The 11305-nt window shown below is 39.0% G+C and overlaps 1 long non-coding RNA gene across 1 annotated transcript; it reads right to left on the bottom strand.

Annotated features, from left to right (window-relative positions):
* Window positions 1-7237: 7237 nt before the first annotated feature.
* On the bottom strand, window positions 7238-8594 carry LOC138915300 (uncharacterized). The gene is made up of 2 exons (XR_011421101.1): window positions 8442-8594; window positions 7238-8239 (listed from the first exon to the last, which is right to left on the bottom strand). It is a non-coding gene; the product is annotated as an uncharacterized lncRNA (long non-coding RNA).
* Window positions 8595-11305: the final 2711 nt, after the last annotated feature.

Below are 11305 nucleotides of genomic sequence, written 5' to 3'. Positions count from 1 at the left end.
TGCATGAAGAGACAATATGTATAAAGTGTCTGGCACACAGCATTACTTCCTAGTAATGGTCGTTATTACCACTCTGCCTATTCCTCAGACAGGCACAGACTCAGGGAATTATCCTAACGGCCAAAAGGCTAGTGCAGGATATTCACATCTAATTCACTACAATCATTTATTGAACACCTGCTGTATGCTTGCTATTGTGACCCACAGATTTTAAGAGACTTGCATTCAAATCAGAGAGCTTTGTCCATTCTCCCTTTTGATGTTCAAATTCCCTCTACAGCTCTCCTGCTCAGTGCTTGTCTAACCTGGGCAGAAACAATTCCGGCAACAGGAATTCAGCAACACCCAATGAAGCCAGAACATAATTCTGACTGTTTTAAGTAAATGTTTCTTTAAAAATATTTAGTGCAATATGGATTGAAAGAATAAACATAGTTAAAATGTCCATACTACCTAAAGCAATGTACAGATTCAGGCAATCCCAATCAGAATCCCAAGGATATTCTTCACAGAAATAGAACAAAGAATCCTAAAATTCATATGGGGCAACCAAAGACCCCTCAATTGCTAAAGCAATCCTGAGAAAAAAGAACAAAGCTGGAGGCATCACAATCCTTGACTTTAAAACATACTACAAAGCTATGTAATCAAAACAACATGGTATTGGCACAAAAACAGGCACACTGATCAATGGAACAGATTTGAGAGCCCAGAAATAAAACCACACATCTATGGACAGCTAATTTTCAACAAGGGAGCCGAGAACGTACAGTGGAGTAGGAAAAGTCTTCAATAAATGGTGGTGGGAAAACTGGGCAGCTACATGCAAAAGAATGAAAGTAGACCATTCTCTTATGCCACTCACATAAATAAACTCAAAATGGATAAAAGACTTGAAGGTAAGACCTGAAACCATAAAACTCCTAGAAGAAAATATAGGCAGTACACTCTTTGACATTGGTCTTAAAAGGATCTTTTCAGACACCATGTCTTCTTGGACAAGGGAGACAAAAGAAAGAATAAATAAGTGGGATTTCATCAGACTAAAGAGCTTCTACAAGGCAAGGGAAAACAGGATTGAAATGAAAAGACAACCCACCAACTGGGAAAAAACATTTGAAAATCACATATCCGACAAAGGGTTAATCTCTGTAATATAAAAAGAATTCACACAACTCAACAACAAAAAAATCAAATAATCTCAATCAAAACATAGGCAGAGGATATGAACAGACATTTCTCCAAAGAAGATATACAGATGACCAATAGGCACATGAAAAGATGTTCAACATTACTGATCATCAGGGAAATGCAAATCAAAACTACACTGAGATATCACCTCACACCCATTAGAATGGCTATAATAACCAAGACAAAAAATAGCAAATGTTGGAGAGCTTGTGGAGAAAAGGGAATGCTCATACACTGCTGGTGGGAATGCAAACTGGTTCAGCCACTATGGAAAATGGTATGGAGATTTCTCAAAAAACTAAAAATAGAAATACCATATGACCCAGCCATCCCACTACTGGGTATCTATCCAAAGAACTTGCAATCAGCAATTCAAAGAGATTTATGCACCCCTATGTTCATTTCAGCATTATTCACAATAGCCAAGATGTGGAAGCAACCTGTGTCCATCAACTGATGACTGGATAAAGAAGATGTGGTGTGTATATGCAATGAAATACTACTCAGCCACAAAAAATGACAAAATTGTCCCATTCATAATAACATGGATGGATCCTGAGGGTACTATGTTAAGTGAAATAAGCCAGATAAAGACAAACACTGTATGATTTCCCTCATATGTGGAAGATAAACAAACATATGAACAAAGAGAATTATTTAGTGGTTACCAGGGGAAGGAGGGTGCAGGGTGGGCACAAAGGGTGAAGTGGTGCACCTATATGATGACTGACAAATAATAACGCACAACTGAAATTTCACAATGTTGCAAACTGTCATAACCTCAATAAAAAAAAATATTTTGTGTGAAATGATATACCTGTTTGGAGGAAGAAACATTTGCTCTATAACTCCAAAAATAATCTATAATTTTCTTCTCTCTCTCTTTTTTTTGCGCGGGGAGGGGGGGGCGGTGGTGAGGAAGATTAGCCCTGAACTAACATCCATTGCCAATCTTCCTCCTTTTGCTTGAGGAAGATTGTCACTGAGCTAACATCTGTGCCCATCTTCCTCTATTTTGTATGTGGGATTCTGCCACAGCATGGCTTGATGAAAGCTGTGTATGTCCAAGCCTGGGATCCAAACCTGTGAACCCCGGGCTACCAAAGCAGAGAACATGAACTTAATCACTATGCCACTGGGCCTGCCCCCATTCTCTCTCTTTTATTTGCCACAAAAACCATGTTATTGACTGTATATTAAAAAGAGTAGATTTATTTTGCAGGGAAGAACTATAGCTTAAAGAATGAATTATTCATTCATTCATCATACAGTTTTATCAAACAATAATTTCCTCTAGTTCAACAAAAGTAATCATCATTCCAAATATTTTATAACCTAGGAAACTGGCTGGTTGGTGCTCTTTCTTACCCATAGGTTGACACATTGCAAACATTATAACTTGATTACTCAGCATGTTGGCTGAGGGATGGCTTGACACACCCAGCCACTCCTACGAACAACTCAAAGGAGCTTTGTTAGAGCATGCTTAGAATCATTCTCCCTCTCTTTCTCTCTCTCTCTCTCTCTCGCTTCTTTCTCTCTCTCTTCTTTTCCAAGAAGATAAACTTCAGCCACAAATTCTCGAGCACTCTCCCTAGATATCTAAAAATAATCAAGTATTTTTTTCCCCACTGACAAGTATGATTCCCACCAATGCGTGTGACAGCTTTCCTATACAACAGAGGAATAATGAGAACCCTGCACATTTCCAACAGTTCACAGAAATTGCACAATAAAGGCTCCCATCTAGTCACTGAAGACTATTATCTCCTTTTCATATGTGGAGAAACTGAGTCAGGAAAGATAAGGTAACTTTATCTTAGAGTTTCTGACTGAGACAAAAAAAATTGCTTTCAAAACCCCAGACTTATAGTCCTTTACCCTAATTATGTCCACTTCAAAAATCCAAGAGCTAACATGCTTTCATGCTTTTTGTCTTATCAAATTCTGTTTGAGAAGCTTAAAATTCTGTCCGGAAGAAATTTTAAATGATAACCTGTTATGAAAAATAATTTACATTAAATTTTCTACTAAGAAGCAAACTTAAGTGGAAAAAAAAACCTGACAACTAAAAAGAAATTCCCAACTCAGACAGTGCAAAAAATAAAGAGTAAAAGCAGGACTCGAGTTAAACCACAGACAACCAGGTAGCGTAAGAGGCATGATTTGCCTTTAAAACCCTTAATACTGTGTGCAAAGGCATATCCGAGCAGAAAATTCAATATCAAATCACTTAGATTTGGTTGATGGATGTAAAGAAAAGGGAGGTGACAGTGTGGAAAAGAGAATTCATCTTGGAGTCGATTCTGAGCCACACTCCACTGCTCATTAGGTATTAATCATCAGCAAGAAACTTAACTTCTCTGGGCCTCAGAATCCCAAAAAGTAATAAGGAGGGAGGGGTGGGACCCATGGTCCTATGTTCCTTTCAGATGAAAAGGTCAAAGAGTGAAAGTCTGCCTTTACCTGTCCAAAAAGAGCTAAATTCCTCTTGAAAATGCATAGTAGGGAATGCACTTGGATGTGACATAATAATGAAATAAAAATTAAACATATTAGTTCATCAGTGACTGGATTTTAACTCATTAGGTAATAGAGCTATGTGATCCATTGACTTCACATTCATTTGTTCAAATATTTGTAGACATAAAAGATTTTATAATTTTTCATATGTAATTCTTATAGGACAAAAGGACCAAATATAAGAATCAAAATACAACCTTTCCAAAATATCCAGGAGAAATAAGAATTTCAATACAGCTGGTAAGAATGTAAATTAGCCAACTCTTCTGGGAAATAATTTGGCACTATGTTGCCTTTTTAGTATCCATCTCCTTTGACCCAATAATACAACTTTTAGAAATCTTTCTTAAGGAAATAATTACAGATAAAGTCAGTGATTAATGTACAAAAATGTCCATGGAGATATTATTTATGATAGAAAAACTAGAAACCAGCTGATTGTCCATCAATAAGGAAATAATTAAATGTATGTTTTCAAAGAGTAATGCTCACAAGATTAAGTTGCATAACAATAGGTTACGAAATATATATATATACTTAGAGAGCTTTGTTCCTTGCTGTAATGCACTGAAAGCTTGCTTCATTTTGTATTAAGAAATTACATGTGTGTATATATGCTTAGAAGACAAAGAAAATGCATAAAATAATTTTAACACTAGTTATTTCTGATTGCTGAAATTAAAGGTGATTTTTATTTTCTTTCTATAGTTGCCTATATCTTCCAAATTTCCTAGAGTCATTATATATCACTTCTAAGGATTAAAAAGTTATATTTCTTGACAAGTTACTTTCAAAAAGCAGTCTGCCACATAATAAATGTGGGCTTTGCATAATAAATCTCCAGTTATAATCAATTACTACAGTGTTGTTCACGAGATACCTTCTATTTTAGTCCCTAATAAAAGGCTACACAACTCAAAAGAAAGTTACGTTTCTTAAGAAGTAGAAATTCCAGAGTTTCCCTCAGATGAGGTCTAGAACCACTCAGCAGCCCAGCAGAAGCTGGTGTCTCACCCAAGACCAGCAACCAACCAGGACCCCTCCCAACATGAGCCAGGCCAAGGAGGACAGGAGCCAGGGAGAAGCTGTCATGCAGGAGCACCTCCAGGAGGATCCCCGCCCAGGGAGGGGACTGCAAGTGGGAACAGGCCTGACCCTCCTTCTCCTCCCTCCGCCCTCCTCCCGCACAGCATCAGTCAGTGTGCTGACTCAGTAGCGGGCTGTGGTCTCTGCCTTGGTACATGATGCAAGAAAGCATGTCAAGGAGAAGCTGACGCTTAGCTCTGAAGGAAACTTGGCCAACACCAAGTCAAAACCCCTTGTTTCCAAACATGAAACTTAAGCCCACGGTGCCTTGTGTGTGCATTTAAGTGATGTGAGTAAGACTTTTTACTACATGCCTTCAGACATAAGTTTACCATACCATTTTATGTAAGCGCTATTTTTATTCTATTTTATAAATGAAAAGGGAAAATACTACAGTGGCACAAGGCTAGCAGGTAACTCCCTAGGTCACAACGTTAGTAAATGGCGGAACCAGATTTAAATCCAGGTGGCACTCTTAACAAATACACTATACGCTTATATTAAACACTATACTCTTGTATTTAATCTGAGATTAAATGTACCATTTAATGTGGAATATGTAATATATTGTATGGAATATAAGAGGGACTCCCTTTAATAAGCGTTAGTTCTATATGATGATAGGACCGATTTAATGAGAAAGACGATGTAGGAATTTGCACGTCTCAGGAACATGAAGTCATCTGGCTTCACTTGGAAAGGGAGGAAATTTTCAAGGAGGCTTCCAAGAAATTTGGGGGAAGAAGAAGAAATATTCAAACCAACCTACACTATGTATGTAGGGCACCATGCTAGACTCTTCAGATGAGCGCTCTCAGTCTTGGTCTCTGCCTCCTAGATGGGATTTGAGGGTGATTCCTTCTATCCAGTGTCTTCATTTGCCCCAACCCCGGAGGACTCTGAGATTTGCTTGTTGTAGCTCCAAGTCCTTCCAAGGTAGAAACTTGAGAGCAGACGTTTCTCCACTGAGCCCCATTCTGTGCTCGTACCCCTTCATCACACCCACGTATTATGAGCATTTGAGCCTGGTCGCCCCCTAGACCCTAAGCCACATGGAGAGCAGGGACCATGTTTTATTTATCCATATATCCCCACTCCCCCTCCAAGAACTCACACAGGGCTTTGCACAGTAAACATTAAATAAACATGCCTTAAACTGTGAAAGGACACATGAACTTATCCCTAGTAGCAGAAAGCAGTAAATTGCTTGTAACAACAGCAGACAATGATGGTTATAAAAGGAAGTGGTGTCCACCTCCAAGAAAGAGAGTTGCTATTTTAATATTTTGGAACATAAAGAATTAAAAATTATAGTCGGTAAATCAAAGTCTCTTTTTATCCAATTAGATAAAAATGCTTATGCTACTGGTTCTTCAACACCACTGTGCAACAGAATCACGTCGAGGCTGGGATGTTGCGGAGCAGGAGAGGAAGTACAATCAAATTGCACACTCCCACACCCAAGTCCCCAGAGACTGAGAGTCGATAGTTCTAGGCCCTGGAATTGGAAATCTTTCCAGTGGTTGAGAACAGGTTGTTCACAGATCCCACTTTCAAAATCACAGGCTTCTGGCAGGTTCCACACTAACACAGGCCATCAAATGGTTAATGCTGATTCTGACATGAGACTAGCTGGTTCCCAGCTCTGCCATTTATTGACTCCATGGCCTTGAGCAAATTGCTAAATCTTACTCAGCCTCAGTCTGCTCATCTGTAAAATGGGGGTGACATTTTAGCAACTCCTCATAGGGTTAAAATGAGGACTAAATGATTTAACATATGTAAAGTGCTTAGAGTAGTGCCTGCCACCAATCAACGTCCAATAAATAACCATCATGATTTTTACTCTAAAAACCGTAGTGAAGTTACAAATAGCAGAGAAATTATTTTTACCTGTATAGTAGATATAAAGATAAAGGGTATACTTTTTTTACTTGGAAGAAAAACAGGTAGTTTTTTTTAAAGATTGGCTCCTGAGCTAACAACTGTTGCCAATCTTCTTTTTCCTTTTTTTTCCCTTCTTCTCCCCAAAGCCCCCCCGGTACATAGTTATATATTTTAGTTGTGAGTGCCTCTGGTTGTGGCATGTGGGATGCCGCCTCAGCATGGCCTGATGAGCGATGCCATGTCCGTGCCCAAGATCCAAGTGGCAAAACCTCAGGCCACCAAAGGGAGCGCAGGAACTTAACCACTCGGCCACAGGGCAGCCCCAGTAGTTTTTAAAGCTTGAAAGGAATTAAGATTCATTGGCTGTATCACACGCATGCAAGCACACACACACATATACATATACACACAATTTATGCAAAATTTCTACTTTCTACTTTTAGGTCTGGGTATCTTATAAATAGCAAAGAGCAACAGCAAAAGACTAAACATACAAAATGAAAGTAAAAGTCCAATTTACCAGTAGTAAGAGAAGAGAATTAAGACATTGAAGAGGGGAGTCTATATTTATTAATTCATATTAAATTTCATATTAAATGACAGATACTTATCATTACTATCACGACAACTTATATTCTGATGCTTTGTAGTTTATAAGTTTTTTTGCATACACATACTTTTCCCCAAAGAAATTTTAGGTATTTTTTTCTCTCTCTAAAGTCAGTTATGTATTATGATTCCAATTTTATAAATGAGGAAAGCGATATTAGAAATTTAACCAACTGCTAGTAAGAGATGGAGTCAAGCTCACACGAGAACTGACCCCAAACCCTGAGCCTGTACAAATACCACACCACCCGCCACTGCTTAATAAAACAGTTCAAAAATAAATATGGAGTCCTAAATATGGCCCAAGAATGGAAGAAAATAAATGAATCAAAGATAATTCCCTATATATTTATTATCAGTTTTCTTTCCAAAGGAGGCTTTGAAGGGGAAGCCCAAACGCTCACCACAAAGCCGAACCACCATCCTGACCCACTTGGTTAGGATCAAGCTCCGCCCCTCCCCTGTGCTAAGTGCCGTTCATCCGAGAGAGTCATGACTGTCCTCTGTGATGGGTATCTCCCACAGGTCCCTCTATTAGGGAGCCATAATTCTTGCACACTCCTCAACTGAATTGTATTATCAGCTCCGCCACTTGTTGGTATTACAAAGATGATGTATTCACTCTCCTTGTGTAAAAGAATGTGTCCTTGATCTTAATCTTCAACCTCTTTTTTTCAAGCTCTTAGTATTTCAGGATTTGATGAGCAAACTCGCCGTGACTTCACAGGAGGATATCATCAGCCAGAGAAGGAGGAGCCGGAGGAAAGTGGAGCAAGTCTTTCACTACATGTAGAGAGGCAGCTTGGTGAGAATGGCAGGATCTCTCCTCTTTTCTCTTTACCTGTCTAAGATTACAAGGATCCCTTTCTTTAGCTGAGCTGCCATAAAATCAAAGCTAACTTTACGTTAGAGAAGGAGAAAAGTTGAGAAAGAATGCAGTTCCCTAAAAAAAACAATAAATAGGTTTATTGGCACATGCATTGAGAATTAAATAGAAGAAACATGAGGTGCAAATTAAACAGAGATTTCTCACCCACTACGTCAAACATGCAGCATTCGATTCTTGAATTAGAAGCCCACAGTGCATGACAGGTATTAGCAGTTCTTTTCAAGGAGATAAATTACCAAGTCATCGTAAAACTCACCAGATGGGTTTTAGGTGAGAGGTCTTGTCAGGTGGCTAATAAGACAAATCTAATGTCAGAAAAAGACTTCTGGGTTTCTTCCTTTTGAAAACCAGCCTCACGTTGACTTGCTTTTCCCATCACTCTTGTACCACTGATAGGGACGTTTGTGCTGATGAGGCAAGCTTACCCCAGGTCTAAGCAATTATAGGCTGTTGGGAAAATTAGTTTGGGTGACGAACACAAGTTTTGTATATTCCTGTGCCAACGCGTTGAGATCATTTTAACTTTAACATCTCTACACTGAAAAGTCTGCGTGCCAAGCCCAATATTGAGAAGACAATTCCCCAAAATTGCATCATCTCTTGCTTGATCCAGGCTCACAGCTACGTGTGATCTGTTGGCATAAACTGAGCTTGTTCAAAGTTTAGTACAAATACTATCTTTTTTTACAAAGGAGTAATCAACATACACTAAATAGTCCTAACTTAGAGAAAAAACAGCTGTGATCTTCCAGTCACCTGGTGTACAAATAACTGAGGCATCTGAATCTAGTGGAGAGTTTTCTGTCCTTGTCACACTATAGGAATATCCATGTGACAAAATGTGGCAAATTACTTGTTTTTAGTCATCTGAAAAACATTTGCCTGTGTCAAGCATCACAATATAAAATGCTTCATTGATAATCCCCATGGCCCAGAGTGTCCTCAAATTTCTGCACATTGCACAATTCGTGGCGTCAGAATTGAATCAGTGGTCTCTAGCTCCCCTTTTCTCTGGCCCTCCCTGTATTTCTCTTCCTCAGCATGAAATTTAAGACTAAGCCATACAGAAATTATATTCTCATCTTTTACAGTGACGCCCTTTTAGCTGGGGGCAAGTGGTTCTCATATCTTCTTCAAGTCTCCATTTTCTTATCTTTAAAATGAAGGTAATAACACCTACCTCTAGAGGAGATGGGAAAAATAATTAGCCCTGAAATGCTTTGAAGAGGAAAAGTGCCACATTATTTTTTGTGCTCATTGTCTGACATAAGATGCTGCATTTTCCACTTGCCTTGGCATGTTCTTTAGGAAAACCAAAGATGAGACTGTACTAAAAGAGTTTGTGCAGTTAATTCTTGGCAAATTAACATAGTCTATAGTTGCATTCTTTTACTGTCTTAAAGAGTGCATTCTCCTAACCATCTTACAGTTTTGAAAATGGACACGAAAGAGAAAGAACCCAACATTTATTTTGCCTGTCCTCTGTGAATCTCAGATAACCCAACAGGTGATAAAGAGTTTTCTCTTTATAGGTATATTCCAGCCAATGATTAAGAAGAAATGATAGGATTAGAACATCATTTTTATAACCCATAACGAGTTAACACACCTAGGCTATGATCCTCAATGGCTGATACCATCACAAAAAGAGACACAATCAGACATTGTGTATTTCTTTTCTTAAAAAAAAAAAGCTGTGCTGTTTTTGGTGAAGAAGATTGGCCCTGAGCTAACATCTGTTGCCAATCTTCCTCTTTTTTTTTTTTCTCCCCAAAGCCCCAACACATAGTTGTATATCCTAGTTGTAGGTCATTCTAGTTCTTCTATGTGGGATGCCACCACAGCATGGCTTGATAAGCAGTGTGTAGGTCCACGCCCAGGATCTGAACCAGCGAACCCTGGGCTGCTGAAGTAGAGCACAGGAACTTAACCAGTTGGCCACAGGGCAGGCACCTTGCGTATTTCTTGACGGAATTTCACATCATCACCTTTGAAGTAGTTTAACCAAAACAAATTGGACCTGAATATGATCAGGCTTCCAGATTTAACTACAAATTTCGGGAAATATAAGGAATAGAGGAGAACTTTACACTCTATAGAGATTCCATCAGCAAAGTCCAGACTACAGGAAACTCTGCAAACACATAACCACTTTTCTTCAAAAATTAAACTGCAAGACCAAAAATAGTAAAATGGGAAACCTATAAATTCGAAGAAATGTATGAGATACTAAATAATCACAATTATTTGGATTGTGCTTCATGAAACTGTAAAAAATAAAAATGATTAGAAAACCAAGGAGATTTGGGGCCGGCCCCATGGCCTGGTGGCTAAGTTCAGCACACTCAGCTTTGGCAGCCTGGGGTTCATGAGTTCGGATCCCAGGTGTGCACCTATACCACTTGTCAACCAGGCTGTGGGGTGTCCCACATACAAGATAGAGGAAGACAGGCACAGATTTTAGCTCAGGGCAAATCTTCCTCAGCAAAAAAAAAAAGAAAGAAAAAGAAAGAAAGAGCAGATTTGAACACTAACTGGATGTTGATGATGTTAAGAAACTGATGTAATTTTTTTCAGGTGTGATTCTGATATCAAGGTTATAGTTTTTTATCCCTCTCAATTAGAGATACCTACCAGTATTTTTACAGACAAAAATTAGGGTTCATTATAGTGTTTTCTCCACTTTGGAATATGTTTGAAATATTCCATAATAAAAGTTTAAAAAGAAAGAGAGAATTTAAAACTTAAAAAGAAAGATCCAATACAGCCTCTGGATGCAAGAAGCAGGCGAGACTGTTCGATATAGTGAGTCAGTTTTGAAGACAGACCGTTTGACCAATTCAAGAAGGATTTCAGGGGCCCAGCCCAGTGGTGCAGCAATTAAGTGTACACATTCCGCTTCTGCAGCCCGGGGTTCACCAGTTCGGATCCTGAGTGCGGACATGGCACCCGTTGGCAAGCCATGCTGTGGTAGTTGTCCCACATATAAAGCAGAGGAAGATGGGCACGGATGTTAGTTCAGGGCCAGGCTTCCTCAGCAAAAAAGAGGAGGATTGGCAGTATTTAGCTCAGGGCTAATCTTCCTCAAAAAAAAGAAAGAAAGATTTCAGGGGTGAGTGG

This window comes from Equus caballus, chromosome 8 (assembly GCF_041296265.1).
Source record: "Equus caballus isolate H_3958 breed thoroughbred chromosome 8, TB-T2T, whole genome shotgun sequence".
NCBI lineage: Eukaryota > Metazoa > Chordata > Mammalia > Perissodactyla > Equidae > Equus > Equus caballus.
Note: the sequence above shows the minus strand (reverse complement) of the source record. Positions and strands in the feature narration are given on the sequence as shown.